Source organism: Tenrec ecaudatus, chromosome X, assembly GCF_050624435.1.
Source record: "Tenrec ecaudatus isolate mTenEca1 chromosome X, mTenEca1.hap1, whole genome shotgun sequence".
NCBI classification, from domain to species: Eukaryota; Metazoa; Chordata; class Mammalia; order Afrosoricida; family Tenrecidae; genus Tenrec; species Tenrec ecaudatus.
Window position 1 is genome coordinate 155,327,251 of NC_134548.1, and position 7,933 is coordinate 155,335,183.

At 43.6% G+C, this 7,933-nt stretch overlaps 1 pseudogene; it reads left to right on the plus strand.

Annotated features, from left to right (window-relative positions):
• The first annotated feature begins 527 nt into the window (after nucleotides 1-527).
• LOC142433132 (general transcription factor 3C polypeptide 6 pseudogene) lies at nucleotides 528-1,382 on the plus strand (annotated as a pseudogene).
• The last annotated feature ends 6,551 nt before the right edge of the window (nucleotides 1,383-7,933 follow it).

The following is a 7,933-nucleotide window of genomic DNA, read 5'->3' on the forward strand; positions in this document are numbered from 1 at the left end:
GCCATTGTTGTAGGCACTGTGTCAACCCATCTCATCAAGGGCCTTTCTGGGTTTTCTTATGCCTCTCTACTACGCATGATTTTAATTTTTTTTTATAAAACACCCTTATCACCTTCAAAGTCCTCTATATTGAACTTAATACATTGCCAAATCTGTGATTCCATTTTTGAAAAACTTTTTCAAACTCATCTATTTAGATGACTGACAACATCTCCCTTGTTTTTTTCTTCGCCTCTTCTACATTGTCAAATCACTGTCCTTACATGCCCCTCTGTGTTGGAGGAAACAAAAAGAGGTCACACGGAGCAAGGTCAGGTGAGTCAGATGGCATTTTGTTTTATGCTCAAAACTGGTGCAGTGAGATGGCTGCTTGAGCAGGTGCATTGTCGTGGTGGCATAACCAGTTCCCTGTCTGCCACACATCAGGCCTCTTTTATCACACTTTGTGTTAGTCTGGGTACTTTAAAGAAACAAATCTACAGAAATTCATTTTTATAAGAGAGAGTTTTAAGGGAGGGGGACGCACCTCCGCGGCGGCGCGATCATGGCGGCGGCGGAGAGTTGGGACTGCGAGGAGTGGGAAGAGGAGGAAGAGCAGTTGGTTTTGGTGGAATTGTCAGGAATTATTGATTCAGACTTTCTCTCAAAATGTGAAAATAAATGCAAGATTTTGGGGATTGACACTGAGAAGCCTATCATGCAGGTGGACAATTATGTCTTTGCTGGGGAGTATGAAGACACTCTTGGGACCTGTGTTATATTTGAAGAAGATGGGGAGGAACATGTGGATGCCGAAGGCAATAATAAAACAATGTTAAAATACAAATGCCATACAATGAAGAAGCTCAACATGACGAGAACTCTTCTGACAGAAAAAAAGGAAGGAGAAGAAAACATAGGTGGTGTGGAATGGCTGCGTATCAGTGATGGTGATTCCTCCAATAGACCCAGCATGATTTGTAGCTTTCTACATGAAGACGAAGACATGGTTGCTTCAGCTCCACACAAATCTCTAGAGTTGAAGGAGCAAGATATTCAAATGAAAGATAATTCAGATCTGAGTTACGAACAGGAGAAACCACTGCACTTAGATATAGAGGATTCGAGTCCTCTTATCGAGATGCCTTCTTTTGATACAGAAGGTTTTGTTTTTATGGATTCTCAAGATGGTGCGTTGGAAGCCACTCCTCGATGAAATGTTCCTCCTAATACCGCTTATCTTGAACTTGGTAGTTTTTACAACTGTAGGTTCCATCTATTTTATTCTTTTTGTTGGCTTTCTACTGATAGCAAAACCTAATATAGCAGTCATTCCAAGACCAAGCATGAATTGAATTAAAAACCAAACTCCAAACTGGCTAAATTAATCCTAGACTCATCTCTGATGAATCCTTTAAATTTGGTTGTTTTACTAAGGTAAGTATATTAGTTTTTAATTACAAATACCATAAATTACCATAAACTTGTGTTTTTGGCTACCATGGAGTCACAGCTAATGGTGGGTGATCCCAGGTACAATGGGATTGGGAGTAGAGTGAAGATTCTTCTGGCTGAAAAGCTTGATGCTACTGTGCATCAGACTGCATCTCTTGCTCTGTAAACTACACAGTTAAGTGAGCCCGGTGCCAGAGTAGATCTGACAAAGCTTCCTGGGTCCTGTGAGTGTGGACGTCATGCCAATCCTGTGAGTGCTGCTGCTGCTGCTGAGGGAGAGAGTGCCTTGCCACCGCTGACCTCGCCGCCTTTTGTGTGGGAGAGAAAGAGACTTCTCTTGGTTCAGTCACTCTGGTACAGCCAAACTTACTCCTAATGGATACATTATACATTTTTTAAAACAAAAAGTCTAGAGAAGTATCAAGAAGTAGAGTGGAAGATTCTTGAGATTGTTAATCCTACAAAGGAAATTGATCCAGAGCAGGGGTCCTCAAACTATGGCCCATGGGCCACATGCGGTCTGCTGAGGACATTATCCGGCTTGTCGGGTGTTTTTGCCTCGTTTGTTTTTTTGCTTCAAAATAAGATATGTGCAGTGTGCTTAGGAATTTGTTCATAGTTTTTTTTTTTTTTAACTATAGTCTGGACCTCCCAACGGCTAAAGGGACAGAGAACTGGCCCCTGTTTAAAAAGTTTGAGGACCGCTGATCTAGATTATCATAAGTTCTGATAGAATCAACTCGATGTCACTGAATGAGTAACCTTATGTTGGAAAAGGAGAATAAACTCTTAAAATTCTGGAGAGAAGGTAGTGTGCTTTAACTCCCTATCTGTTAATAAGGAGAAATGTGTGAAATTGACTCAAATAAAGTCTGATTTTTCAAATATGAAAAAAAAGAGAGAGTTTTATATAAAGGGCAAGTGCACATCAAGAAAACATCCAAACCCAGTGCTGCCCAAGCCCACAAGTCCAACATTAGCCAATTTGTCTGACACCAATCCACAAAGTCCTCCTCCATCTCACAAAACACATGCAATGATGACAACTGAAGAGGAAAGCAGAGTCAGTAAATTTGTAAGCATCTCAGTACTGGTAGGGTCTCCACACAGCTGTTCCAGCACTCAGGGTATGTCCATGTGTCTTTTCATCAGGGATGTTTTGCAGGAAGTGAGCCATGCCAGCTGAAGCAGGGAACTGGCTAAGACCGCTACACCCTGGTCTGACCATCAAAGCAAGAGACCCGAGAACTGGAAAGCCATGGCTCACTGAGCCATTTATCTCACCACCCTTCAATTAACACCACAAGTGTTTATTGGCCAGGTTGGCACAATAAACTTTAACTCCCACTGTTACACAATCTATTCAGAAGGTTCTGAATAGAAAACTTGATTTACAGTCTGACCTGATGAAAGGAACTCCAAATGCACTATCCCCCTCATATCACATCCAGGTTTTTTGGGGATATATACACACACACACACTTGTTTATACATTATATATAAGTAAATACAACAAGGAAACAGATGGACTTTGGATCTGTACTTAAGTTTTACCTCAGTTCAAGAATGTTTGGTTTAATAATGTGGCAATGTATGGTACTAACCTTCCCAGCATGAATGCTGAAGACAAAATGGGTGCATAAGCAAATGTGTTGAGGATAGCTGATGGTGCCCAGCTATTAAAAAATAAAGCATCTGTGGCCTTAAGGGCTTGAGGTTAAATGAGCAGTCATCTAGCAGGGGAGCAACAAAGCCAACATGGAAGAAGTACACCAGCCTGTGTGATCATGAGGTGTCGACAGGAAAAGATATCAGAAGTTCAAAAACAAGCAATCAAATTGATGTGAAGGAATGCAGACAAAGTGGAGACCCAAAACCCAATTGTAAGATAATTAGACAGTCCCTCACAGAAAGGCCACATAGAAGGAATGATATATCCAGGGTACAGTATAGCACTGATGAAACACATAATTTTCCTCTAGTTCTTTATGGTCTTTGTTTTACCTCATTTATCTTGGTAGACCTGTGTATGTTATTTTGCATAAAGATCATTTGACGCATGAAAGCCAAGATACATGACTCTTCTGAAAGAGGAACAAGAGTAACGATTCCCTGAGAGTACAGGAAAAGGGAGAACAGGGAGTTGATAACACTGATGACTGTATAATCCCACCCAAGGGTAGTGAACAACAAAAGTGTATGTAAATGGATATATTGGATCATGTGAGATACAGCATATATATAAAATGGTTCCCAGGTGAGGGAGGGAATAAAGGGGAGCTGATATCAAAGAGCTCAAGAAAAAAGAAAATGTTTTGAATCTGATTTTGGTAGCAATTGTACAATATGGATTGCTGTGATTGAACTACGGAATGTTATGCTGTCTGGAAGAGCTCACTATAAAATGATTAGTAATAAATAAATGAAATAAAAGTTGGTGGAAAATTTCCATGACCTTTTATTTGGATTTCCCATGAACATTTTTAAGCCCTCTTATAAAACTGTCCCTATTCATAGATGATATGATTGTCTACATAGAAAATCACAAGGGATCTAAAAATAAAGCTAGAATTAACGCGGCAAGTGGATTCAGCCAACTTTCAAGATACAAGAGCCACAGACAAACATGCAAAAATCTATCACATATCTATGTAGCAGCAACAAATATGTGGAAATCAAAATTAAATGCACAGTATGATTTACAATTGCTGCAAGGAAAAGGAGAGTTATAAATCAGAACACGAATAGGAAACATAATATGCTGATGTAAAAAATCAGAATCCTAAATGAAGAAATTGAAGTCCTAAATGAATGGAGATATGCCATGCTTATGAATTAGAAGACTCAGCATAGTAAAGATGTCAATCCCCCCAAAAACATAAACTAAAGATTTAAAGCACTGTCTATCAAAATCTCAGCAAGTATTATTTTTATAGACATGGATAAGTTTATTTCAAAATTTATATGAAAGTGACAAGGCTTACAATGGCTGGTACAATTTTGGAAAGGAAAACAATGGAGGAACCATTGTTTAAGTTGGAGATGTACATATACATATATATCTATAATATATATATAAAAGAATAAAGGTCTCATACATTGACCAATGCAAATATGTTCAACTTATTGTGGTCAGCCCCTGGAGCTGGTGAGGGCAAAGCTACAGGAGCAACAGGTGTCCACTCCAGAATTGGGCACCCGGTGGCTCCCGGTGGCTGGCACTCCCTCTGTGCCTGGGATGGGGGCCCACTGGACATGCTCTGCTAGACATGCCCTTCTTAGTCCTCATTTAGTTCAACTCTGAGCTGATAAGAGCTGGTTGCATGGTTGCGTGGGCTAAGGCCAAAAAGCCAACTATCCATCCATGGACCAAGGCTTTGTGGCTGGCGGCATCTCTGGGATGGTGGCAGCCACTCTGGCCCTGCGCTTCGACGTGGTGAAGACTCAGCCCAGGACAATCGCACTGGACACGGTGAAGTCTCTGGGAGTGCGACCACCACAAGTCGACTCCACCTGACTGCTACTGCTGTCCTGGAGGATCCCGGCCAAGTTGGGCACCAAGGGGCTCTTTACAGGCTTCCTGCCCTGACCATCTCCTCCTGTGCCATTATGATGGGCACTTGCACGAGTTTGGTGAAAGCTTCTTCCAGAAGCTCAAGCAGCAGCAGCTGCCCGGCCCTTGAATGGGGACAGGGGTCTCCCATCTCCTCGGATGGGCTGTGGGCTGAAGGACTCTGAGCCAAGTGCCGTTTCCTCCGCACTAAGGGGCGGGCGAGCCCTGCAGGACCCCCTCTCCCTCTCTCCTCACACCCCCACTCTTCCTTCCCTCCCTCCACACGGTCAGAAAATACACACACCCACACATATGCACACCGTGGTTTTGCTTTCACCACCGTCGCAATGGGTGTGCCTTCTGGTGTCATACGCTGTCCCTACAAAAGTGACCGTTTTTCAGTGGCCGCAGCTGTTCTCGCCGGACCTCCTCTGCAATTACTCGCCGCCCACTGCTCGTTGACGGATGCAGCGGAGTCCTCTTCTGGCTCGCTGTCTTCGGCTACCTGGCGGCGGGGAAGAGTGGAGAGTCGGGGATCTCGCCATCGTACCTCCTCACTCTTTGTGACTCGGGCTGAAACGCGTCCTTCTCCTCAGTCTGCTCTTGTGCGCTGTGCTTTCGGATCGCTCGGAGCCCGCGGTGGGCTCCTCCATCGCGGACCCTGCTCTTCAGCCATCGCTAAGCCTCTGAGGTGTCTACCTGGGGCTCTGGAGCTTTCTGCACAAGCCCCGCCCTTGAACAATGGAGAGCCACGCCCTCCAGCTATGATTGACGTTTTCCCTCAGCCAATAGCGGCTTTCATTTTCAACAGGGAGTTTCCCCTCAGCCAATAGTACCTACAAAGGTTTTAACATCAGAAAGCAGCATGGGACACCTCTGTGGGGGGAGAAGGGTGCTCGAAGACCAAGATGGTCTAGTTGGAGAAACGCATCCTTCCCTAATGCCCCTTCCGGCGCCTTCCCGAACTGACTTGGCGCCCTTGCTCGTCTTCCCGTTTTGGTTAAACTACTGATCATGGCAGGGATCGGGTGTTTCCCGAAACGGGGTCCCACAGCCTCCCCGATTCAATGGTCCATTCTGTCTTTTTCCAGCCTCCGCTATTGTTGAGCGTTTTGGATGTTCCTAAATAATTTGATATTTTTCTTCCCAGGGAAAAATATATATACCCCCAATATATATATCCCTAAAATCCTTCCAAGTGGATATGGTCATATTGACATTTCTGTGGAAATAAGAATCCTCACCATCCCCTCTGACAAGTTTCCTTCGTGTTTCTGGAAGACAATTCACTCTTCCATCCTACTGCTTTTCCCCCAACGTCCAGCTCTGTTCAGTTATCCAGACTGACAAGGTTCCCTGGATGCCAGTGAATGGACTTGATGCATTCAGTATCCTAGTCTCACTTTTGATGGGATGGGGATGATGTAGATGAAGTACTCTGGGGTGGGCTTTACCAGGGTAGGCCAGAAGGAGCATCTATGCACCTTCCAGAAGCTGTGCTTACTGTCTGCATGGAAACAACTACCACCTATGAAAGGAGGGCACCCCAAGTTCCCTCTCTGCGGTGTAATCAGTGGAAACAAACAAACAAACAAAAGCAAAGGACATTTATCTTAGAGGACGTAAAACTATCTTTATTCTTAACTACATTAACGTCTATCTTGAAATATCCATTAGTCTAGCATAGTGTCTAAAACTAAACATTGAATTTAGCAAACTTGAATGATACAAGGTCAACATGCAAAAACCACTTTAAAATCATGTATTAGCAATACAAATGGAAAATTGAAAGTGAAAACACTGCAATTTTTTAAAAAAGCATCAGAAAATATGAGATCTTGGGGGATGAGGTTGGCAAAAATTACAAAAGATGTACCTGTAACTGAAAGCCAGGAAGATTTGGGGGATAAATTAATAAAATTAATTGAGAAATATGCCTCCTTCATGAGTTAGAATACTCAGTTTTGCTAAGATGTCAATTCTTCCAAAATTCAATGACAGATTCAACACAATCCAATCACATTCCCAGAAACGCTTCTCTTGTAGAGATTGGAAAGATCAGTTTCACATGCTACTATCTGGGTTTCCAGGTGATTCCTCCGCATTTGCCATAACCCTGAAAGCAGGAATTCTCCAGGGCTCAGAGCTTTCTCGTTGTCTGTTCTCTACCTACATTTCACTGCCTGGTGACTTCATCAAATCTCATGACTTTGAGGAACCTCTAAATGCTGTTGTCCCCCAAGTATGTATCTCTTGCCTAAACTTCAGATTTGTGTTTACAACACATTTTTTGGTGAACATCAAATAGACAATTTAATGATATTAAAGGAATTATTGCCAAAGTATTGTAAGAGTAATAAGAGCGGAGATAATCTAATCTTTGATACATTTTAATCATTCACAGAACAAATGAAAAGACGTTGTGATTTGTCTATTACCACAGACGGATCTGGAATAGACCAGGGGTAGCTGGAGGTCGTTCCCGCGCGTGGCTACAGAGTGGGCAGGCCCCAGGCATCCGGGGTCCCCAGCCGTGTCCAAGGCTAGAGCAACCTGCCCCCCCCTCCACACCCCTGTAGTGCCGTTGACCTAGCAGCGAGGCCACACAGGGGCCCCAAAGACCCGGTCAAGGCAGCCATGTCCAGTGGCAGGTCACGCCCGTCCAAGTCTCCTACACTTCCTAGTTGCATATGTAAACCATCCCAAATTTAGGATATCAAAAATAAAATTCCCCCAAACCTGCCCTTCCCAGTTTGCCTCCACCTCCGTTACTAGGAATGTCATCTGTCTAGTGACACAGATGAGAAACCTTGAAAGTTATTATGTCGTCCTAGTTCTCTCCTGCACCCCATTTCCCTGGTCACACTTTCCATTGCTGCCGCCCCGGTGCAAATCACCACCATCTCTCATCTGGAGAACAGCAGAGCCTCCTAGTTCATCCCCCTG